This window comes from Aulonocara stuartgranti (assembly GCF_965226115.1).
Source record: "Aulonocara stuartgranti genome assembly, chromosome: 14".
In the NCBI taxonomy this organism is placed as follows: domain Eukaryota; kingdom Metazoa; phylum Chordata; class Actinopteri; order Cichliformes; family Cichlidae; genus Aulonocara; species Aulonocara stuartgranti.
In genome coordinates, this window is record NC_138950.1 from 4455925 (window position 1) to 4481161 (window position 25237).

The 25237-nt window shown below is 42.8% G+C and overlaps 1 protein-coding gene across 3 annotated transcripts in view; it reads right to left on the reverse strand.

Moving 5' to 3' along the window:
* Positions 1 to 25237, reverse strand: part of pak1 (p21 protein (Cdc42/Rac)-activated kinase 1) — a 73484-nt gene that overhangs the window by 44223 nt on the left and 4024 nt on the right. For 2 of the 3 annotated variants that reach the window (XM_082502954.1, XM_082502951.1), the window contains exon 2: positions 11844 to 11899. The exons of the other annotated variant lie outside the window; for it this stretch is intronic. The gene's annotated coding sequence lies outside the window, so the exon portion shown is untranslated. The remainder of the gene's footprint in view (positions 1 to 11843; positions 11900 to 25237) is intronic. 3 annotated transcript variants of the gene reach the window in all.

Below are 25237 nucleotides of genomic sequence, written 5' to 3' on the forward strand. Positions count from 1 at the left end.
CCTGACATAGAGGTGTTTGCCAAATTACAAATGTCAGGTGTCACATGTGCTAATCCAAGATCTGCAAAAGGAGCAGCTACCACTTTAATTGTTGGGAGGCTGAAGTTACCACATTTGGACAAAAAGACTGTGTAAAAGAGCGCCCAGGTCTGGAAAATCAAGCAGCAGGGGGTGACACCTCACCTGCCCCCCCCCCCCCAAAAAAAAAGACTGGCTGTAGGGAGAACGACTAGCTTGAAGTTACCAGCTAATACTGGTGAGGTGCTATACGAGTACAGAAGCAGCTCTGTGGGATGTGTTGGAGCAGCTTGAAAACATGAGGCTTTGAGGAAAAAACTTAACACTCAGCAAAACCTTTGCTTCCAGGTTTCACTTCCTCTCTTCCTATATCTGCGCTGTTGTGGTGGTATTATCTGAGTGGTGACAACTACCATTCAGGAGAATACTGCCTTAAGGTCCCAATTAATGGTCACCTGGGGTATAATACTATGTTTCCCAAACCAGGTGGTGTGTGGTTGCTGGAGGTTGCTGGCAGTCACCATGGGAAATTAGTTCTGAAGACGTATATGGCACTGTAATATAAACCTTACTAACTAACAAAGCAATCAGAATAGGGCGCAGCACCCTCTTTGCAACACATAACGACCTCGAGCGACCCCCGCCCAGGAGGTTGTGGAATATGTATTTTTCCCAGTCTGTAGGACTGTGTGGGCCACAAATATCCTGCATGTCTCATAATTTGGTCGATGACTGAAACTAAATGGTCAAGAGGTCCGGTGATTCCAGTTAGTGGAGGTGGAGCTTAGCAGAGAGCAACATCTGTCAATCAAAGCAGCCACGCCCCAAAAGTTACATTGTAAGCCTTAAATAAATCAGAATAGAAGACTTACAATAAAATCCTCCCACCGTGCAGATATGAAGGGGGAAACTATCGACAGAGGCCGAAGCTGTTCTGTGCATCAGTGTGGAGGCGTCTTTATTTCTATTGTAAAGACGTAATAAGCTGATCGATTTGGAGCCAGCCTCAAGTGGCCATTAGAGGAACTGCGGTTTTTAAAGTTGCTGCTCAGTCCCGGGCAGATTATGCAAAAAGTTCATGTGAGAAAGCAGATTTTGGGATCATTACCTTACATTATCAATATTTCAGTGGTGACTCTTCCCCCATGCTGCCTGCCTTCACACATCCACACACACAGGATGTGATTAACTATCCACCTGACTCTGTGTGTGTGTGAGGAGTACATAGATTATTCAGGTTATTATAAGCAAGGCATTACATCCCAAAACCCCACCCTCCCTCCCTCTCCCCGCACACACACACACACACACACACACACACACACACACACACACACACACACACACACACTGTGGCCTCAGTTGGCCCTGAAGCAATATGCTGAGGCGGGGCTGCACAGATGGCGGTATGGAGCAGGGTGTGTGTGTGTGTGTGTGTGTGTGTGTGAGGGAGGATCTGTGCTGACTTAAAAAACATCCATAATCAATTTGGTCTTTTACCCACTGAGATCATTCAGATGGTCTCTCCTCGCTCCCCCCGCCTCTGATCGTTTATATTTCAGTGATTCAGGGACTGATGGAGGTGCTGCTCAGGAGGTGAGGCGGGCCGTCCACTAATCACAGACCGTTCGATCCCCACACGTCCAAAAGTCCCTCCTGCATGTCCGCTCACTGTTACACTCATTCTCATTCCTCAAATACTGCAGAGGCTGCAGCTTTTCTTGTGTTTTAAAATAAACACACTCTTTGTCAGCCTTTAAAATCAAAATGAAGTGAAAAATCTACAATACCAAAAAAAAAAAAAAACTGAGGAAGAATCAGACTCAGAAGAAAGGAGGAGGGGGAGGAAGAGGAGGAGCCCAGTAATCACCTCAGAGAGTTGACTGGCTGGAAAATGACCAGCTAAACAAGTATCAACCAGCCCTTCAAAGACTCTGGAGGTTTGGAGGTTGACTGACACGAGAAAAGATCAGCTCAGGCTTTACTGGACAAACTGGGTCGTGATCGTGGTCTCGCCTGCACTCACTGTCAGACCGAACCAGCGTCACAGCCTCTCTGCTTTTTCTCTGTCACGTAACTCTGACCTTTATCAGAGAAGTCTTTCAAAATAAAACAATTCAACTCATGATCGTGACATTTTCTGGTAGACAGTTATTTTACAGACACATATTTATAACATCCTGAATATCCACTTGTTTTTATTTGTTTATCACTGCAAAAAAAACATTTTATAATTCATGCCTTAAAGGTTTCTGTTACACTCAGCTGTAATCATCCGATTTAGTTCAACACATAAAAAAGAAAACTCCAACTGTCTGTTTCATCTCCCGTGTGTTTCTGTTCTTGTAGTTTTTATTTTGTTTTCAGCTTTACTTGGTTTTCACGGAGCACCGGTCCTGTCACTTTGAGTTCAGATTAAATGGTTCACTATGACTCCTGAGATGAATCTGAGTTTCATATAAGGTCGGGAGGAAAATGATCTAATCAAAGACAAAAATCTAGCCTCAGATTCATGTGCTGCACTTCTTTACGCTTTTAAAATCACACGGTGTAACAGAGCAGAAGAGAATCAATCTCAAGCCTTTTGCTTTGTAAAGCAAAGGACCAAACCACACAGCGACACATTAATGACTAACCTGGTGTTGTGGATAGATGATCTAAGATGTTCTCTTGACTGCTGTTTGGTCCATTTTCAGTCTGTTTTTACTCCCATATGACGGCATTTTTCTGCACATCGGGGACCCTCAAAAATGAACTTTCACTTTTAGTGTTTGTTTAACTTAAGGAAAGGCCTGTGTGGACCTGGAAATTAATGACAGCAGACCTACCAAAAGAAAACAAAGGTGAACATTTTCATGATATAACAGTAAAAATAATAAGTCTGATATGCCAGAAGTTTCTGATTTTCTGAATACAGTATACTTTTTAACTCCTCAGAAAAAAACATCACTTTGTGTTTTTTCTGCACTGATATATGTCTGCATTTTTCTTACTATTTTAGTTTAACAAAAATGAAAGTAATTGGTATAAAAGAATAAAAACTTGGGCTTTCTGTAACAGTCAGTAACATAGTAACAGTCTGAGCTCGTGTTTGTACACTGAAATAAAAGTTATCTCAAGGCTCTGAGTCAAACTGAGGGTTTCTGTATGTGTGTGTGTGTGTGTGTGTGTGTGTGTGACTTTATTGGGTTTTGTAGGGTGTGTTTTGGCATGCCACATAAAGCGTCTTTGGAGTCCTTGTTGTTGGGGATTATTCTTTAGCTGAATGTCCTCGATCGTTAGCCACACACACACACACACACACACACACACACACACACACACACACACACACACACACACACACACAGCTCTACATAATCAATACTGACATGGATTACAAGGTCACATTAAGACCCCCAGCAGGGAGACCTGCTATCTCTGACCTTAACACCACACATGTAAATAAACTGTGGAAGGAAAGCTGAACGAGACTGAACTTGAGGATTTTGGTTTCTGTGGTTCCACTTTCTCCCCTGTGTGTTTCCTCTCGCTCTGCAGCACCTCTGCTTCAGTAAAACTGACATTAGTAGATGAATCAATACCATTCGACACGTAGAAGAGGAGGTTTGATGACAGTGTTCAAAGTTTTTGGGAGGTTCACTGTTTGTTTAATAAAGAATCTCCAGCTCATGTACCTGTTAGAGCTGCAGGCAGGTCACAGCAACAGTATTAAAACAATATCATTGAAATCTGCACTCCTGTTTCTCACTAACTGGAAACAGCAGAGAAACAAACATTATTTAAACTGTTGATTTTGACTCACACAAAGGTGTTTTGACCAGGTGTTTCAATCAGCTGTCTGATCTTGAATAACCTCAACCATTTATTTTTACTGGATTATATGTTGTATATATAAATATATTCTGGTAATAGGGCTGAACGATATATCGCATTTGCGATAATATCGCGACATGATCAAGTGCAATTTTCTAACCGCAAAGGCTGCGATTATACTCTGGACATGTCCAAATTCATGGGCTGCATCCTCCTGAGGCCGCATTTGTAGACCGATTACGTCACAGCGACGCGCCGAAGGCTGTCCAAATTACTACCATATCCCAGAATTCATAGCGCGGCCCAGCCAAACTCCAGTTTCCAACAATGGCGACCGCTACTAAGTTTTAAAATTACTCATACTAATCTTTCTGGGTCACAAAATAAACTTAACATATTTTCAGGCGAGAAAGTAGTTGTGTAAACATCAAATATCTGCTCGGTTTATCAAGATATCCCATATTTGCAAAAGTGCTTCGACGTTTTCAGAGGCGTCTGCTACCCACCAGCTCGACAGCTAGCCGGGAGCTCGAGGGTTACTGATGCGGCCGAGAACGGCACAACTCCCGGCACATCATTTTCAGATCACCGCGGAGTTTCGCTGCTCGGGTTAAACGTAATATATAAGTCACTTAGACAACCTAAAAATGTTATTGTTGGGCTTTTTTCAGTGTTTTGTTTGTTCGTGAGTAAATCGGTTTGGCTGAGATTAAAGTTATTAGATTAGATAAAATAAAACTTTATTAATCCCCCGGGTGGGTTCCTCCTTGGTTTTCACACAGCTGACTAAACGTCAAACAGAAAACTTATTAAACAGAAGTATGAGACAGTCGAGAATTTACACCAGTGTCTGGTTATATTTTAGATAGCAAGAAGCAGACGGCCGAGTTTATTAAACTCCACCGAGACAGCGGTGACGCTAATCAGAACTAGACCGTCCAATTTCACGCCTTTAAACTTTAAAGGCGTGTTTGTGTGTGTGTTTATACAATTGCTATTATGTTTGCACTTTATGTGTAATGTTACTGACTGCAGAGATCAGTAAGATGTGTGTATTTTTTATTTATTAGTTTTATTTATTTAATATTATTTTTTAATTGAATGACTGTCTAGTAGTTCACAGATGTCGAAAAACTGAGTGTGGTAAAGCCACTGATTTTTTTTATGTATATTTCTGCAATCTGCACATTGTACTGACTTTCATTTTAATGTTTACACCAGGGTTCCTTGTCAGCACTTTATGCTCAGATGTTTGTAAGCTAAAAATAAACTATTGTGTATGTTCAAATATACTGTTGTGATTGAAGAAGTTAAATAAAAATGTCAGTCATCAATTCATGCATCACCTCATGTCATCATAACAGAGGTCTGTCTTCCAGGAAAGAACAGTTTAAAATTAATGTAATATAGTATTGGCCATACTATATGATGTATTGCTTGTCTTTGTTTAATAATACAGAAGACAAAGACCTTAAAAAATAATCGCATATCGCATCGCAATCGCAATATTGGGGCAAAAAATCGCAATTAGATTATTTTCCATAATCGTTCAGCCCTATCTGGTAATATTGCTGCACAGCCTTCATACTGGCTTCACATAAAGACCTCAGCAAACCAAGCTGCCAGCTATTTAGTCAGATTAAAATAATCAAGATTTAATCTTTTGTGGTCACGCTTTGAGTTTGACACGAGTCCAAAACGGTTGTTAAAGTGTAAACTGTAGGAAAATATATGTGTTCCCGTCTTTGTTCTGCAGATACCTGTAGCTGTGAGTCACCGTCTGATGGATCAACCGTCTGAGGTCAATTTGGTTTTATGGGAAAAGTGGGCGGCTGGAGGAGGAACAAACAGGAAGTAACTACCACACCGTCAGAGGCCTTAAAGATAAAGCTAAGAAACAGGAGTCTGCAGCCATGGATTTGAGAAAAATGCACTTTTTAGTCTTCGTTGGCGCTGGCTGTGAATGCATTACCAGCAATCAATACTGATGAAGCAGTATTGATTGCTGTCACAGAAGAACGTGGAGGTAAAATCGGTTTACAGTTAACACAAAGCAGAAGAAAGAGGATGAGGAGCACGACAGAAGTCCGACTCCGTCTGACATCATAGCAGAGGTGTGAATCAGAGAGGCCGTCGCTGGTCAGTGTCGACTCACCGGCTGCGACTGAATGGCCGTTCAAAGCAAACTCTGTGAGCTTTACAAGCTGGAAGAGCTGGAAAACTACAAGACACGAGGGAAGAGACGGGACAGAGGGACATGTGCGTGAATGTGACTGACTGATGACGGCGGTGATGCTGGCCGGTGAGTTGCTTAATGAGAAATCTGAACTGTCTGGGTCTGAACTCCTCAAATATGATTTGTGAAGGAGGTAACTTTGCAATCAGAGTAGCTCCAGCAGAGCGAGAGCCTTTCAGGTCAGTGTCAGTCCCAATGAAACTTTCATTCACATCATATCAATAATTTAACCTTGTGCAGATACTTCAGCATTAGGTTACAGCGCATCAGATACATGCTTCAGTTACATCTCTTTCTTTCAGCTGTGACTATTTGCCAAGCATTTTGAGATGAATAAATACCCGAGTGTTTAATCATATGCCTCAGCAGTGAGCTGCACATCCTGTGGTAGAACTCTTTGACTGCCTCGGCGAGCAGCAGAGAAAACGCGTCAGCCAAGAGTTCGTCCACGGCAACATGAACATATTATTTATAATTGTCACCAGTGGTATTGTTTTCATTTTTTAAAAAACTGGTGTTGGTGTCAAAAGGGTGGAACCAGCAGTCTACCATTAAATCTTTGGGCCCAAAGTCAAACACACTGACACCAGTGGAGACAAACTGAACTACGATTGGCGGACGCAGCCCACAGATCCTGCCTGCTGTGATTTTCCTCCAATGGAAATGACCACAACTTCTGTTAGCAGCACTGCGTAATAATCAGTTCTGATTCATGTAGAAATGCAGGCTGACTCTGTGCACAGCACCACGTTGGCGGAAATGAAATAGAAGATGTGAAGTGACACAGCTGACTAATAATACAGCAACAGAATGAGGAGAGAGGAAGAAGAGGGCAACGACCGGGCTGAAGCTCCGAGAGCCAAAGTGAAGACAGCCTCAAAACGCTGGCGTAAAGCATCGGATGCATTCCCAGGGTGCACTGCAGCACCTTCAGTGGAAAGTCCATCCTCTAATGACGAGGCTTAATGCACACACACTATAAATTCAGTCAATACCTCAGATACACACTGCACCTTTTACTGTACCGTGACTGATATTAGTGCACACACTGGAAAACATGATGTGAGGCATGAACATGATGGATACATCACACACACACACACACACACACACACACACACACACACACACACACACACACACACACACCCTGCAGTGGAGATAAATCAGTCGTGACGTCCAGTAGATTAGAGTCCAAAGAAGGCAGCTTCTGCTGGTCAATACAAAGCTGTGTGTGTGTGTGTGTGTGTGTGTGTGCGTGTGTGTGTGTTTCACAGTGGGTGGAGAGTGTATTCATTCCTATTTATAAACAGACAGCAAATGTTTTCTCTCCATTCTCTTACTGTTTGCTTTTTTCACAGAATAAACTCAATGACACAGCGAGTCGTCTCCCTCTATGTCCCTCGCAGGCTCTCTTACTTTGCAGCTCACATCTTTCTCTGCTTCGCACGGCTTCATCAAACATGTCAACACCACAAACAAAAAATCCCAGTAAAGGTTCACTCTGACTTTCAAGTCAAAAAACTTTATTAAAGTGTCAGGAAACTGTGGACAAACAGAATCGTGCTGTAAAGTGTATTTTATTTATACGGGACACTAAGATCATTTTTTTAGTTATAACTGTTGTTGCAGATTATAGTATGTCTGTAAACTTTAATTTTCACTTTAATACTGTAATTTTACAGGATCAAACGTGAAAGAATAGCAGAAGCATGGACGACAGCCTCAGTTTCTCCCTCTTTGTCACGCTTTTCTTGTCTACTTTTTCCTCACTTCAGTCGTCGCTGCGTTAAATCTGCCTGGAAAGTTTTCTGCTTGAAGCTACTTATCATGTGAATGTGTGTGTGTGTGTGTGTGTGTGTGTGTGTGAGCGTGTTTTCATATCTTTGTAGGGACCAAAATCCTGGTCCCCACAAGTTTGAAGGCATTTTTGAGACTCAAAACGTGCTTTTAGTGTCAGGGTTATGGTTAAGGGTAAGGGTTAGGGAACGAATTGTGTTAATTAGATGTCCCCAAGACATGAATACCTGACATATGTGTGTGTGTGTGTGTGTGTGTGTGTGTGTGTGTGTGTGTGTGTGTGTGTGTGTGTTTGTGTGTGTGTGTGTGTGTGTGTGTGTGTGTCTGTGTGTGTGTGTAAGACAGAAGAAATCATTGTGAAGAAAGATTTTTAAAAGGACTGGATGAAAAGAAGATTGAGGGAGGAATGTGTCCAGCCTGAAGGATCCAACAAAGAGCATGAAAAGAGAGGAGCAAGACAAAAAAAGGAGTACAAAACAGGGAGGGGGGGGAGTAAGAGAGACACTACAGAGGGGGAAGGGGGAAGTGGGGGTCAGAGGAAAATAAAGAGGGGAGGATCAAACAGGAGAGAGATCCGAGCAGAAAACTGGGAGAATTTACACAAAACCATTTCTCAGTGGAAAAACTCGGAGAGTTTACGCTCTGCTCCCTCACGGTGTGATGAACTGCTTTCGCCCTCTTCATCTTTCCACTGCTATCGGCTTTCTTCTTCTACCATCCATCACCCTGTTTTCATCTTATTTTTTTCATCTGAAACAAGAAATTAATGAAGTGCTGCCAGAAATGTAACGAGCCCTTTCCCCAAACATGAATTTTGGTCACATTTGAAACATATTTCTCTTGATTTGCTGCTTTGTTTGGTTTTAAAAAATGTAAACCAATCTAATGTCTGGGTTTTGGACACCACCTCGCCACCACATTTAGACCAAATTCTGACACATTACTAAACAATTAAGTTAAGCCGGTCTTCACTGATCCTCACAAGGAAATTCATTCAGTACATTTAATCCTCCCTCAGTCTGAGGAGCAGCGGGAGGCCACAGAGGAGCGTACGGGGTTAAACTCCAGCGCTAAGTGAATGCCTTTGTGATGGGAGAATCAAACCTAGCTTTGTTTTAGCACGCATTTAATGGCGGGAAAAATAACCTCTCAAAGGAAACCTGTGCATGAATGGTGCTCCTTTGACCGGATTTAATCCCAGGACTTTTTCACTGAGTCACCACACTGAGGGACCAATCCAGGAAAAGTACGGCTGCAGCCCTTCAGTCAGTGTCCAAACCAAGTTGAGACCTTATTATGTCAGCGATATGTTCACAAAGAGCAATGAGCATCACTCAGCCCAAAGCAGGACTCTACAAGACTAGCTTTGCATAATCAACAGTTCAAAATAAACCCCATTTATTTCATTCTGCGCCTTGATGCAGCTGCTTAGTTCAGTTGTTTTAGCTCCTCCCCCTTTAAGTTTAGCTGCCCCTCAAAAATAAAAACCAAATTAGGGATGTCCGCTCTCACTGACGTCATACAGATCCAAACAGAGCAGCCAAATGTACGTTTACAGGAACATCTGCCACTCCAACAGTACAAATGTGACAGAAAATAGAGAAAACACAGCAGGTCCCGTTTAAAACAAGACAACACTAAAATACCCAGGAGCCCTGCACTTCACAGAGTACAGTTCGTATCAGGACAGATTCAGGAAGATTTTACTCTGTTACCCTTTCAGCCACCCCTTTTTTGTAAGCCTATAGTTCAAATACTCACACAGAGCTTGCACACACACACAGAATGATGCAGTGCATAAAAAATGCATGGCAAACCCGCCGACTCGCTCTCATCAGCGCAGTAGCCCCACCCTATTACCATCCCCCCTTTTCTCCACCTAAACACAGCACACACACAGGTGTGCTGATGGGGGGCAGGGGGTCTGTCTCCATCCCTGACATACCAGCTGTGTAACTCCGCCCCTGCCAATGCAATAAATAATGAAGGGTGCAGTGCACGCTGGGAGCCGTCAGACCAGAAATGCAGAATCCCGTTACAGCCAACTCACATAACGTGAAGTCCTCTGGTTTCCCTCAGTGAACCACAACTGCAAACACTGATGCACTGCTCAAACATCTTCTTTGTGAAAAATGACCTACCTCATGAACATCGTGCCTGCAGGCTAACCTGCACCAGAATGGGAGTTACTACGGAAACAGTTTCTGTTTCAAATGATAATGTCCGGCTTTATGTTTGAATTTAGCCAGAAGTGCTGCAGAGGTGGACCGACACCCGACCTGGACGGCCCCTGGTGTGCTCTCACTCGCTCTCTCTCAGCTGCTGCTGTCTCACTAGTATACACAGGCAGGCTTCAAACATGTGACCCTAAAGGTATGCAAACAGGTAGCGCTGGCTAAAGATGCAGAACTGCATCCACTCAGGGAACAGAAGACACGGTAGTGCTAACTCTCACATATCAGATGGAGTGGGGCTCGGGTGGAGCGAAGGGAGCAGATAGATTAAATAAATCGACCTGACTCAGAGTAAAAACCTCTGACAGCTGTTTGGAGCTCAGGACTCCTGAACATGTGAAACTAATGATATAACATGCGACAGCTCACCTGTCTCAGCTGTGGAAAGCAGACTGTGACTTTCTATTAACACCCGACTGATTCGCTCTCTCAGCTTCAGGAATAATTGATCGAATAATTGACGGAGCCACTGCTGCTGTGTCACGTGCAAACTCGCTCGATCTGGAGACGCGTATGGATCCCGAGAAGCTGCAGGGATTTAATAATTTCAAAAAGCTGGATCCAAGAAACGGCTTCTGCTCCTGTTAACACTTCTTCATGCCAGGGTTAGGCTCCATTCACCGCCACTGTTAACCTCTTGCACACAGATCCATGCTCTAAGCGCTGTATCCGTGTATCCCGAATTATCCAAAGAGTCGCATATATGCCTCCACCTGCTTGCTTAAATTTCACATTCTTACTCTTTACTGCATCTTCACAGTGAGCTGAAATGGTGAAACAAAAGCTATGACAGCAGGTAATTCATTCAGCATCCGACACAAGTGTGTGTGTGTGTGCACAGAGATTAGCTGCACACACTCCCTGAGTCTGGTTGTGTGTTCTCTGTTTGCTCCGTCAGTAGGAATTGTGTTTAGGGTGTGGACCGTGTGCGAGGCTGTGTTTCACAGACAATCTGGCAGCCTGGTTAATGGAAAAGCATACAAAACTTACAGATGCTTCTACTCTAGTGATTCATAATAAAGTGTAAGAGTCACACACGTTATCGGGAAAAACAGCAAACCAGGATACCACCTGGGGAAACAGGAATGTCGGCAGTAATTCTAATTGGTGCTGAAACATGGAAAAACCTGATGTTAAGACTGAAAAAAATCTGTTTCAATCTCTACCTTGAAAAAACAAAGCATTTACACGGCCAAATTACAACAGCAATCACCTCAAAGTTCTTTATGAGAGTCTACAACGGCACAGAGAAAACCACAACAATCAAACACCTCTGTGTGCAAACACTTGGTGACAGTGGGAAGTAAAAACTCCCTTTTAACAGGAAGAAACGTCTCTGAGAATATATCTGTGGCCCAAGGTGACAACAGTAAAATGAGCTGCTTGTGTCTAAAATATGAACGCTGTAGTGATTTAAAGAACAAAGATTGGACACAAGAGGAGAGAAAGCTGCTAAAACAGAGAGAGTGATGCTTTAGAAGCGAAAACTGCAGCCACATCACTGCTGGAGGAAAAGGACAAAACACATCTGAGCCAAGAACAGGATGATATGAGACCTACAGTCAAATATGCTTCCTCGAGTGCGTAAATCCATCCTGTTGTGAAGCATTAAAGGGGTGGAAATCCATCCAATCCCCGCTTAAAATCAACCAGGAATTACTAATATCTATGAGGAGAACTGATCATCACACTGGCATCAATAAAATCCTACCAGCAGAGTTCAAACCAGCCACGCTTACCTGTTAACGTGATGTGTGGCTCGCTCCTGTCACAGAAAGGCAGAGACTCCTGCAGCCTGCACACAAACAGAGAGAGCGCCGTTAACGCTGGCCATCACACGTCGTCCTTTTAAATGAGCCACAACTTATTAACTGTCATTTCACTCATCCCACCTGCTCAGAATGCAGAGTTAAATCTGTCAATGACCGCCACGCAGCTCATAATCCTCTTACTAACAACGCTGTCAGACTTTGACAGAGCTCATCATCAGGGTGCAAAAGGCCAGCAGCGGCAGTACTTCTGGCTTATTAGTGTTTTATGACGCTAAATTCAATCTCATCTCCACAGTCCTGAAGTCAACAGAGCGGAAAGAGAAGGAAATGACTGCGACAGCACTTTAATGCCACCAAGGAACATGAATGACGTGAAACGAGACGAAATTAGAGCAAAAGATTTTCAGCAGTTTGGTGGGAAATGATGAGCAATCTGTTGAAAAGCAGAAGAACCTTGAGTTTATGAAGAAGTGTAACGATGTAGTTCAATATTAACTGTGTTTTCAGCCCTTTCACTTTACACCAGAAAAGCCTTCAGACCTTAAATGTGGGAATATTTCAGACGAGTATGCGTCTAAGTGTTTGTGCTCATTTTCAGCTCCATATTTGTATTCTTGGGACTCCATCTGAGAAGATTTCTTGTATCTTATTCTGGGCCTTGGTTCAGCCCCTCAGTTCAGACTTTGCAGTACTGTGGCAGAGTTTACAGTGATGCCCTGACTGTTACTGGGATACATCAAAGATAGCAGACATCAGGTTATACTGGGCGCTGCTCATTAGATTCACTGCATTCTTCCTTTTATTCTGGCTTTATAGTGTCTAAGGTTGGAAATCAGCCTATATCTCATGAAACACTGAATCCAGTTGGCAGCACAGGTCAGCTGATCGCAGCCGGAAGATCAAAAAGGATAATGTGATTTATTTCTAGTAATTTTTCCCCCATGCTGCACCGCTACACCTGCCAAACTTTAACCCCCCCTCAGACGTGTCATTGCCCCATGCCAGGGGTTAACGTGGGTCAGAACGGCCACTGGGCTTGCACTAAGTTGACATAAGCCATGCACAGGTGTGGACAGGTGCTTCTCTTTCCTTTTGCTCCATCTTTCAGCAGATGGAGTCCACATGGCATCACACAAACACACAGTGCAGGCTTTTAGAGAACAGGACGCCATTTGTGTGCACGCAGGAAGGACAAACAAAAGGAGGTCAGCCCTGCAGCTGTTCACACATTCACACCTTACTGTGAGAAAACACACACACACACACACACACACACACACACACACACACACACACACACACACACACACACACACACACACACACACAGTGTAATGGAATGGCAGCAGTCAGAAGGTCACACCCATGCAGCTCTAGATTACAGCTTATTAAGCTGTTTCTAATCTCTGATTAATGCAACATGCAGCCACCTGCATACGTGGCTGTGCCACCTGGACGGCGTAAGCTGTTGCTAATCATGCACGTACATCCCCTCACTAAGCTACAGGTACAGGTGAGCTGGAGTTTGCTCACACTAACATGCAGCTTATTGTCCGATGGTTTTATCTGGGCTCAATTATAGCAGCAGGTTCAAACCAGGTGACTGACCAGAGAGCTGGAGGGACATTAAAACAGAGGACATGCAGTGGCCTGGTGTGAATTTGAGCAGCAGTAATATAAAAGCAGGAAAGAGCTGACTGAAAGCCACTCATCAGGTTTGTTTATATAGACCATTTTCATTTTCTCTAATCACACTATAGCACGTCGGTGTCCAGTGTATCCCAGTACATCCTCTGATTGGTGTATTCAGGGAGGATTCATCCACAGACTCAGCACCCTAGATTGTGTATTTGTAACCTGGATCACAGGTTGATGTGTTCCAAATGAACATATTAGACCAAAAAATTGGATGGCAGCAAATCATTGGCTGCCCAGTGATTGCACTGAATATTTTCTACTTTCAGAGACTGACCACAAGTAGTTGCAGTGACCAGCGACCTCCAGTATCAAGCGCAAGGTGACTGCACAGGTGACTCGGCATGAGGCGAGCTGTCTCCAAACACTCACAGCCTGACTCAGACTGGCTGTAATCACAGGTTTACAAACTGCCATGTCATTTATAAATGCACAATCCCAACACGTTACAACCCGAATCAGCTGATGAGCCCAACTCATCTGTGACACGTCTCTTTGAAATAGGAGGCTTGACTCAAACGGTTGTTGTTCTCGTTATGTTCCTAGGTAAGAGCAAAGCTCTCATCTCTCATGTCCCTATATAATTTTTCAAAACTGTCGTCCTGCGGGCACTATGTCACTATTTGTGGAGGAATTTCTGTTCAATACCTCTGAGTCTAGCCCGATAAATTAACTTTTGCTGTTCATTCACGGCTGAAGCAACAACAACACGAAGCTCAGCCTGAAAATCCACCGAGTTGCTCTCTAAACTTCTGCCCGTCTGTCCGCGTCCGTCAGATGAAACAAACACATACGAGTCAGATGACTCGTGCATGAAATGTGTTTGGCAGAAAAATGTGAGAGTAGTTCTGTTTCGTGGCCGCACGCCTAATTATTCCCGCTGAGCATGATGACATGTGCTGACAGACAGCTAATGGAGATGCTCACAGGAAAATATGTCAGAACTTCAGGCTAGCTTCACCAGGGTTAATTTTTTCTTTATCTTTAGTTTAGTTTAGTTTTAGTCTTTTAATTATTATTATACGGGGATTAGTTGTCAGAAGACGACGATAGACATTACAATACAAAAACACTTTGTGAAGGCAGTCATGCAGGAATAATTCACTTTTTTAGTCCAGCTTTTTTCCTTCTACAGTTTACTAAAATATGTTACTTTAGCTGACTGTAATAAAAGCCATAAAAAACAGCATTCATTCACCCAAAGAAACTTTAAACTGCTCTAGGTTAATATTCATGTCTAACCTCAGAATTTACCACCTAATGGGCAGTTTTTCCCACATCTTTATTATAAAAGAAACACAAAGGTAATGCATGCTTCTGAATAGGGCTGCCACGATTACGTCGACGACTAATTTAATAGTTGACGTGTCGTTTGAAGCTTTGTAAGATCCTGAAAGACGCAGGAATAAGTAGCAGGATTTGAGAATGTAATAACGGACTGAAACAGAAGAGGGCAGCGCTGCATGCACAAGGATGCCAGCTGCCGTTAAACCCCGAAGAAGAAGAAGAAGCTGTGTCCGGTATCGTAGCTGTGTCCAAATTCAAGGACTCCAACAAACGCGGCCAACAATGTGTCCACCTTTTCCCCAGATTTGAAGGACGGGTCGGGTGTATCCTTCGTGGCCCAACCTATCCCAGAATTTATAGCGCAGCCCAGCCCATTCCACTTTCCAACAATGGCGGAAGCTACTTAGTTTTAATATTACTCTTTCTGGGTCACAAAATAAACTTTTAAGATATTTTCAGTCAAGAGCATAGCTGTGTAAACTTGAAATATGTGCTTGATTTATCAAGACATCACATATTTGTAAAAGTGCTCCAACGTTTTCAGAGATGAGCTGACCGGGAGTTCAAGGCTCACTAGAGCCGGCAAGAACATCGGACTCCCAGCACATCATTTTCAGATCCCCGCAGCCTTTCGCTACTCAGGTTAAACGTGATATATAAGCCACTTAGATAACTTAAAAATGTTAATTTGGCTTTTTTCAGTATTTTATTTGTTCCTGAGTAAATCGGTTTGGCTAAGATTGTCTTTATGTTTTAGTTAGCACATACCGTAAACACTTCAAGCTGTAAGCTAATGATAGTTATATAAGAGCAGATGCATGCTGGTGCTATAAGCTGTACGTTTTACGTCCAGTGGATGCATGATCTGATTAGTCGACTAATCGCAAAAATAATCGGTGACTAGTCGACTATCAAAATAGTCATTTGTGGCAGCCCTATTTCTGAATGTGGTACTCAAATACGAACGGCTTTGTGAAAGCAAGACAGCGACGTGATCATTACTGGTAAAAAACAGATCTTTATAAACTAAAACAGAAGTGCTGCTCATTAAAAAACATACAATGTTCAGCTTCAGATATGAAGGCATTTAACTGTAACTGTAATTGCTGCTTTAACAGCATATACTTTAAACTTTTCATTTAGCATCTGGTGAAGAGCCTGTGCTTAGTCTTATCAGGATTTAATAAACACTTAAGTCTAACCTGTACCTGTAGATTCTGAGTTAGTGCACTTCTAAGTATAAAACTGTGACTTCAGCATAGCAATGCACAGGTCTCAGTGGTCCCAGGTCATGTGCACGGTGAATAGGACAGGGCTAAGTACTGACCCCTGTGGAATACCTTTCGTTTATAAAATTGTCAGAGAGTAACTGAAATAAGCACAGACTTCTGTTAGGAAGGTAAAGTGAATGCTTTGCCTTCATAACACATGTGCTTTTTCCACTTCCAATGGCAAATTAATCACCAAGAAAAATCCTAGAAATTGGAAAAGTGAAAATCTAATGACAGCACTGAAATTTACAGCTCTAACCAGGAAATTTAAGAGCCCACTTGTGATAAGCTGGGAGTGACAGACCCGTCTCACTATTTCCTAAATCTTGTGCCTCACCAAAGGAAGCCTTCTGTGTATGTGGGAAAGAAAACAGGCTGGAGGGAAAGAGATAGGGTGCATGTGGAGGGCAAGCTGACACACTTGACTGGCCATATTTAAAATTTGTAGAGTGTGTTGGCGAGAGAAGAGGGTGTTGTTCCTGCGTTTCTGTTGAAACGGAGGTGAGAACTCAGTTTGAAACGTCCCCCTGGGGAAGGGACAAGATGGGTGAGAGGGAGAGAAAATGAGTGAGCTGGCTCTTGGCCTGAGAGCGATAAGAAGAAATAAACCAGGACAGAGAGTAAATAAGACTCAGTAACAGGCACAGATAAAGCATAAAAACAGCCTCCCTGACCGCAGGCAGCACGGGGAGCTTTCTTAATTTCATACTTACAGCTAATAAGTGATATTCTCCCAAGAATATTGGATAATATTCTGGAAAAAAATGTCTCCTGTACCCAAAGTGCCAATTGGTGCCATGAGCGTATGAGCCAATCATGCTGAGGCATGTGTGCGGTGGAGGTTTTTATAATTTCAGTTGCTCGTTGGTAGAAAAACCCACTTGTTATAAAGATGTAGCTAATGTACTGAGCGTGAAAGTGAAGCTGTGGGACTGCTGGCTGAGCTGTGGGTATGATGGAGAGACTAAGAACATGAGTGCAAGCTGTAGAGCGTCCTCTGAACGGTGGCTTGTCTCAGACACTCAGGTGGGGAGCTATAGGAGACCCCGGAGCAGAGTCAGGACACACTGGAGAGATTTTGTCTCTTAGATGGATCGGGAACCCCTCATATCTCTCAGGAGACATCCCCAATGAGATCCCTGAACCAACTGAGCTGCCTCGTCTGAACGTGGAGGAGCAGCAGCTCAAATAACTGAGCTCCTCACCGTATCTCTGAGCCCAGACACTCTTAACAAGAAGCTCACATCCACCACTTTTTTCCGGTCACTACCCACAGCTCGTGGATCTATGTGAGGGTAGAGCCACAGAGGTTTAAAAGTTCACGTATCCTTACATGATATTCTCTGTAGAAATTAAAGATGAAACTTCTCCTGCTCTCATTTGAAATAAGCTCTTATTGTGCTTTAAATGTGAAAACAAGGAGAACATCCCTCAGGCAAAAATAGCAGAGAAGATATAACTACAGGATGAGAGCAAGAAAGAAACTTCCTCTATTTGACAGGAGGAGAGATGGAGGGGTATTTATAGCTAATAACATTATAGTTGCTTCACTGGTTACTTCAGATAGACTGAAGGAGAGGAGAGAATGAGGGAAAAAGAGGGTGAAGAGGACGAAAGGAATACACGAGGACATGGTGTACAGAGAAAAGCGTGAAGAAAGAGAAAAAATGAAGATGCAGAGGAGATAAATAAAAGCTGAAGAAGATATGAAGAGTATGGGAAAAGGAAAGAGCTGGTGGGAGAGGACTTTGTGTATTTGGAACAGTTTTGGCTGGGTGGTATCTGCAGGAATGATATCATGATGACGGCATTTTGAAATATCAGGACGATTTCATGATTGGAACTCCCCCTGCTTCCAACTCAGGAACAGTTTGCTGTTAAAGTCTCTGCAGAGGCTGACCGACGTCTGCAAACTTCCACCGTGCTGCAACGGGCGAACATTTCCAGTACCGATTGCAGATTATTCCGTCTATAAAATGTCATAAAACACTTCTCCGAGCTCAGTGTTTTATCTTCCGGCTGCCTACTGCGTCAAACTAAACGATAAAACGTGGAGAGCGAGTTTAATAATATTTGTTCAATTTTATCGCACGTTAAGGACGCGGTAAACCCAAAAAGTTGGCAGAACCTGTGATAAAACATCAAGGAAACTGACTGTCAGTCGTTTTAAGCTTTTAATAATTTTAAGTAAAGAAAATACTGGAAACATACAAAGAAAAGCTGTTGGTGTAGCAGGTTCGAAAAACCTCCAACCTGCTGTAGCGTTACTCTCCTCCATGCTACGTTTGCCTCCCGCTAACAGAGAACATCATAAAACAGATCAGCACATGGATCAGGAGACATGATGTCACATCTGTGTCTTTGGTCTTGGTGTCTTTAGATTAATTTATTAATATTAGTTTTAAGAGATGAGGTCAAATCATTTTCTTTGACTAAATTATTTTTATTATTAAAAATTCTTGGACATGCTTTGACTGTGGACTTATGGACCCCTGTAGGTGTAACACCTTTATTCAGTTGTAAGTGTGAACTGAGCCTGAAGTTTATACAGGGAGTGCAGAATTATTAGGCAAGTTGTATTTTTGAGGAATAATTGTATTATTGAACAACAACCATGTTCTCAATGAACCCAAAAAACTCATTAATATCAAAGCCGAATGTTTTTGGAAGTAGTTTTTAGTTTGTTTTTAGTTTTAGCTATTTTAGGGGATATCTGTGTGTGCAGGTGACTATTACTGTGCATAATTATTAGGCAACTCAACAAAAAACAAATATATACCCATTTCAATTATTTATTTTTACCAGTGAAACCAATATAACATCTCCACATTCACAAATATACATTTCTGACATTCAAAAACAAAACAAAAACAAATCAGCGACCAATATAGCCACCTTTCTTTGCAAGGACACTCAAAAGCCTGCCATCCATGGATTCTGTCAGTGTTTTGATCTGTTCACCATCAACATTGCGTGCAGCAGCAACCACAGCCTCCCAGACACTGTTCAGAGAGGTGTACTGTTTTCCCTCCTTGTAAATCTCACATTTGATGATGGACCACAGGTTCTCAATGGGGTTCAGATCAGGTGAACAAGGAGGCCATGTCATTAGTTTTTCTTCTTTTATACCCTTTCTTGCCAGCCACGCTGTGGAGTACTTGGACGCGTGTGATGGAGCATTGTCCTGCATGAAGATCATGTTTTTCTTGAAGGATGCAGACTTCTTCCTGTACCACTGCTTGAAGAAGGTGTCTTCCAGAAACTGGCAGTAGGACTGGGAGTTGAGCTTGACTCCATCCTCAACCCGAAAAGGCCCCACAAGCTCATCTTTGATGATACCAGCCCAAACCAGTACTCCACCTCCACCTTGCTGGCGTCTGAGTCGGACTGGAGCTCTCTGCCCTTTACCAATCCAGCCACGGGCCCATCCATCTGGCCCATCAAGACTCACTCTCATGTCATCAGTCCATAAAACCTTAGAAAAACCAGTCTTGAGATATTTCTTGGCCCAGTCTTGACGTTTCAGCTTGTGTGTCTTGTTCAGTGGTGGTCGTCTTTCAGCCTTTCTTACCTTGGCCATGTCTCTGAGTATTGCACACCTTGTGCTTTTGGGCACTCCAGTGATGTTGCAGCTCTGAAATATGGCCAAACTGGTGGCAAGTGGCATCTTGGCAGCTGCACGCTTGACTTTTCTCAGTTCATGGGCAGTTATTTTGCGCCTTGGTTTTTCCACACGCTTCTTACGACCCTGTTGACTATTTTGAATGAAACGCTTGATTGTTCGATGATCACGCTTCAGAAGCTTTGCAGTTTTGAGACTGCTGCATCCCTCTGCAAGATATCTCACTATTTTTGACTTTTCTGAGCCTGTCAAGTCCTTCTTTTGACCCATTTTGCCAAAGGAAAGGACGTTGCCTAATAATTATGCACACCTGATATAGGGTGTTGATGTCATTAGACCACACCCCTTCTCATTACAGAGATGCACATCACCTAATATGCTTAATTGGTATTAGGCTTTCGAGCCTATACAGCTTGGAGTAAGACAACATGCATGAAGAGGATGATGTGGACAAAATACTCATTTGCCTAATAATTCTGCACTCCCTGTATGAGCTTGTGCAGACGTGCTGCACAGCCCTCTCAGCCGAGGTCACCTCTCAGGCACGTCACAAACAACCATCGCATTCATCTCCTAGCAATCCAACAAAACACATGTGATCACATGACGATGTAATCCACAGTCACACCGTGGTCTCTCCTGGGGGGTGTAAGGCTACAGGGTGTGAATGCAATACCTCAACAGGGAACTATTCACACACACGTATGGACACACACACACACACACACACACACACACACACACACACACACACACACACACACACACACACACGGAGTCTCTGCATTGCTCTTCTATCTGTTTATGGTTCTTTTGTCTCTCTCACTCAGTGTGTTGCTGCAAGGTGTGGTTGGTCACAATGAGTGGGTGGTTCCTCTACCATATGGTCCCTGGACACACACATGATTACACGCACACACACACAAACATAGAACATGAGCTCTAAAGAAGTGGTGATTCGGCCTTGACTGTATCTTCACTTGCAGAAGTCCTTCGTGGTATTTTCGTGTTCACGTCTGTTTGTTGTCTGTTTCAGACACAAAACTGTGAATGATGTGTATTAAATTATTATAATGATTTTATCTGTTAATCTTTAGTACCACAAAAAAGCCTTTATTTAAAAGACCAGCTAAAATAAAATAACTGTTTTACATGGTCATTCCACTCACAGATGCACATTTATTGGACTTTTCACAGTTTTTTTTTTTACATTCTATTATGTCTTTTTACAGTGTTTATTATTTTATGTATAAACCATTTTAAATTTGACTTTATTTCTTTGATGTTTTGTCTTTTTGATGTATTTCAAATGACTTATTATTACATATTATTTAATTTTTGCTTTGATCTTGTTGTGCCCTGTTATCATCTTGCTGTGAAGCTCTCTTGTGAGAAAAGTATCAAGCACAGTCTGACTGACGGGTAAACGGTCTACGATTTGGATCCAGAAGCCTGAGGGACTGATAAGGACAGGAGGGATATTTGGGGTTTTAAGCTGTGGTTCAGATAAAGAAGCACTTGTGATGTGAAACACTACTTCTGAACACAAGTGCCAAAGAGCTTATGGTCTTCAAGGACACATAAAGAAGTGGTCATGTGACAGCACGTGCTAACATGCTGTATTATGTTAGAGCAGCAGGTTGCTCCTGAGCTGTCTTCAAAAACAGGCTCAGCGTAAAACAGCAGGTCTCCGTCTTAGCGCAGGAAACTCAGTGCTGGCAGCAAATAAATGAAATCACTGATGTTGCTCCTGAATGGCTCCACCTGCGACAGCTTCTGCCTCTCCTGGGGTGAGGGCTCTGATCAGGCCGTGTGGCGACTCCAGGTTTAATGAAACTGATCTGAAGCAGTGGAATATTTCAACATTATAATTACATCCACAATATTAAAGCCATCTTTTGATCCTGAACCATACTATTAACGGCTTAGAGGTGCACCATCACCCTTCCTTTCATCTGCCTCCACAAGTGGATAAAATACTTAAGAAAAAAAAGAATCGAGCGAGGCTCACAGCTTTCATCTGGATTCAGCCAGTCAGCCTGTTACGTGGAGAGAAAAGGAGCGTGCATGTAGTTTTGTGCTGTCGGGGTTCGTCTAGACGGCGTGCTCAGCAGCTCCAGCAGCCTTCCAGGCAGACAGGCTATCCATTATTCAGCTGCTGGCAGGCTTCTGGTGCTCCACAGCCAGTATTGCTATTTATGCTGGTACAGTTTGTGAGTTAGTGTCTCAGAAAAATACTGTATGCAAGTTAACAAGTAATTAACTTCAGTTCTGACTGTAGAAAATCTGCCTGAATTCATATCTGCAGCTAATTGTGTTTCATCAATAGCTCAGAAGTCATTTAAATCGTGCTCTATCTCCTCCCGGGCTTTTTGATTCATCACACCAGCCAGGTAATGCTAGCAGCACTGCTGAGTCTGCACAAATCTGACAGTTAAAGATGGAGATTAACACTTATTCACAGTTTCACAATCACACAACCAGAAACCGGGTCAAAGGTAGCCTGTTTTTGTCCACCCAGCAGCCGGGGCTGGGTGATGCATCCATGTTTTAAAACACCCCACAGAAAATTAAAGTTGTAGGTCTTCTTTGTGAATGAGTTTATTTCCAGTTTATCTCACAATAACATGTTAGTCTGGATCCAAAACAACAAATTACAACACAAACTAACCAACCAGACGGCTGGAAAATAAGTAAAATTACAGTTATTGTCAATAGAGTCTGAACTTGAACTTCCTACCTTCACCTTAGTGGGTTTGGGTTAACCAAAATTGCCCACAGGTGTGAATGTGACAGCGGATGGTTGTCTGTCTATGTGGCCATGTCCACACTAATATGTTTTCATTTGAAAACGCATCGTTTTCTCTGCGTTTTGGCCTCTCGTCCACACTGAGACGGCGTTTTGGGTCAAGGAAAACGCAGCGTTTTGAAAACACTTACATTTTAAAACGCAGTTTTCGTGTCGCAATGTGGACAGCGAACGCGGAGACTTTTTGAAAACGATGACACATTTTAGTCATGTGATGCAGTCATGTGACCAATTAAGCCAAGATAGTGGAGGGCATTACACAGCAGTTGTTTTGTTTGCTCTCAGTTTTGACAGCCCTATTAAAGATTCATATCAGTCTGTACATGCTCCAGATAGCTTTTCTTCAAATTCTTTAATTCTCACTCGCTTTTGCAACTTTGTACTTCTGTGTTACTCGCAGCAGCAACTCCACCTCACTGTTAGCCCATTTAAAAAACTCGGTGCTTATCCTCGACATTTTGCCGCGACGTTTCAAAGAGCCGGAAAGTAAATAAGCAGCAGACAGAAATGAGGCAGGCTGAATCTCCTTGCGTTTCACGCTTGCGTAGAACTGGAACGTAAGCGTTTTCGGCCGTTTCAATGTGGACGCACAACTCTGTGAAAACAACTGAAAACACTAGTGTGGACGTGGAGCGTTTTCAGACGAAAACACAGTTTTCAAATCTATCCGGGCTAGTGTGGACTGTGTGTTAGCCCTGTGACAGACTGGTAACCTGTCCAGGGTGTACCCTGCCTCTCGCTCTAAGACAGCTGGGATAGCTGGAGCATGAATTGGATAAGCGGAAGAGAGTGAATGGATGGACCTATGGTTACGAGCTATGGCTAGCAACTAAAAACGTGGCTGGGCTCTCCATTAGAGAGAGTGAAGAGCTCAGTCTTTGCCTCCTCGATACTTATTAGGTCAGGCGTTTTTGGCATGTCTAACTGGGAGGAGGCCCCAGGGCTAGATTCAGGGCAGCCTGGAGATATTACATACAGGGCTGGACTGGGACAAAAAATCGACCGGCCCACCAGGTATTATAAGAAAAGCCATAAAGCCTTTGAATGAAAACAAATGCTGTTGTGACAGTGATGTATGCTGTCCTGTTGGTATATGTATAATTTCTATACATTTTACATCAGATGAAAAGTTGGGTCGTAAGACTCAGATAATTATTTTTTAAAAGCTAGACATTTTAAATGAGAATAAGAAAGAAAAGTATTTCTTTGTGCCCCCTTTCCCTGTTAATGCCCCACCTGGCCCCCTGGCAAAACTTTGCTAGATCCGCCCCTGCACAGTTACCAGCTGTCAGCTACGCAGAAAAGGATCCAGGTGTTATTTGTCTCTCAGAAACAGTTCATAACTTCAACTCATTCATGTCACCTAAAAGGTAAACCTGTTTCTCCATCACCTGTTCAGCTCTGATGATTCAGTAAGGACATCTCCTGGTTTCATCCTCATGTTTCCCTCTCAGCAGATAACCAAACCGACATCATGACCAGCAGCTTTACAGCTGTGGCTCCAGCAAACATCAGCTGATACTAGAAATTAATATTAAATAAATTCTAACAACAGCTGATCAAGCTTAAACGTGCTGCTGTTGTTTAGCGCGACATCCACTGGTTTCCTCTTTCTGGCACAAAGTGGGAGATAAACAAATAAGAGAGAAAAGCCGATCAGCTGATCACTGATCAGTTTCATGATTGAAGTAGCAACAGGAGAGGGAGGGAGGGAGAGAGAATGAGAGAAGAAGAGGCAGCTGTGCAGCAAAGACACAGAATACCTCCAGCTTTGTGTCTTTTTCCATCCTAGCTGAAGTACGGGACAAACTATGTTCCTTCTCAGCTCAACACGAAACGCGTAATATTTTCTCTGAATACGGGACGCCTTGGTGTCCCCCCAGAAGAGCCAGATGAGGAACCGTGGGAGAGGGAGGTGTGCTGAGACTGCAGCCACAGCAACACAGATGCGGATAAACACCAGAAGTTGGATGGAAGTCACCTTACTCTATTTTTCAAGTTTACCCTCTTATATTGGCTTATCTGCAACTCAATGAGGAGTACAGCTGTTCATATCTGCCTCATTTAATACTTTATACTGGATTTTTAAAGTACTTTCCAAGTAACACTTCTGCAACGGCAAGAACAGAAACTAATGGGCTGATAATGTTCGGCTTCTGGCCTCGATTTAGTTGCGCTATTATCATTATGTGTTTTATTCGGTTTAAACTTTAATTCTTGTGAATGTGTGATGTGCTTTCAAGTGTTTTGTGTCTAAAAATACAGTAAAGGTTTAATAGTTAAGACGAAGACTCCTGTAGTGATTAACGACACCCGGTCAGTGCACTCGTTCAGGGTTGCTGTGACTGTGCGGTGTACGGGTCACAAACAAGTGTTCTTGCGGGAAAACCAGTGACATAATGAGTTTATTTATGTATGGGAATTTTGCTTAAACAATAACTAAACTCATTGTTTCATCTGCAGTTTAAAGTAATACTGAGTATTTTTTATCTCTTCTTTGATACAAAGCAGTCAGAATATATTACTGGGTCAAAAAACTGATGTTTTCCTGACTTATTTGATCATGATATCGAACTGAAAATGAATAAATGACTTCATTTGAGAATCATGTGCTTTACACCTTTCTGTGTGGTTTGTTTCTGGTAGAATAAGAGACTTGCATTGTAGGTCATCAGGT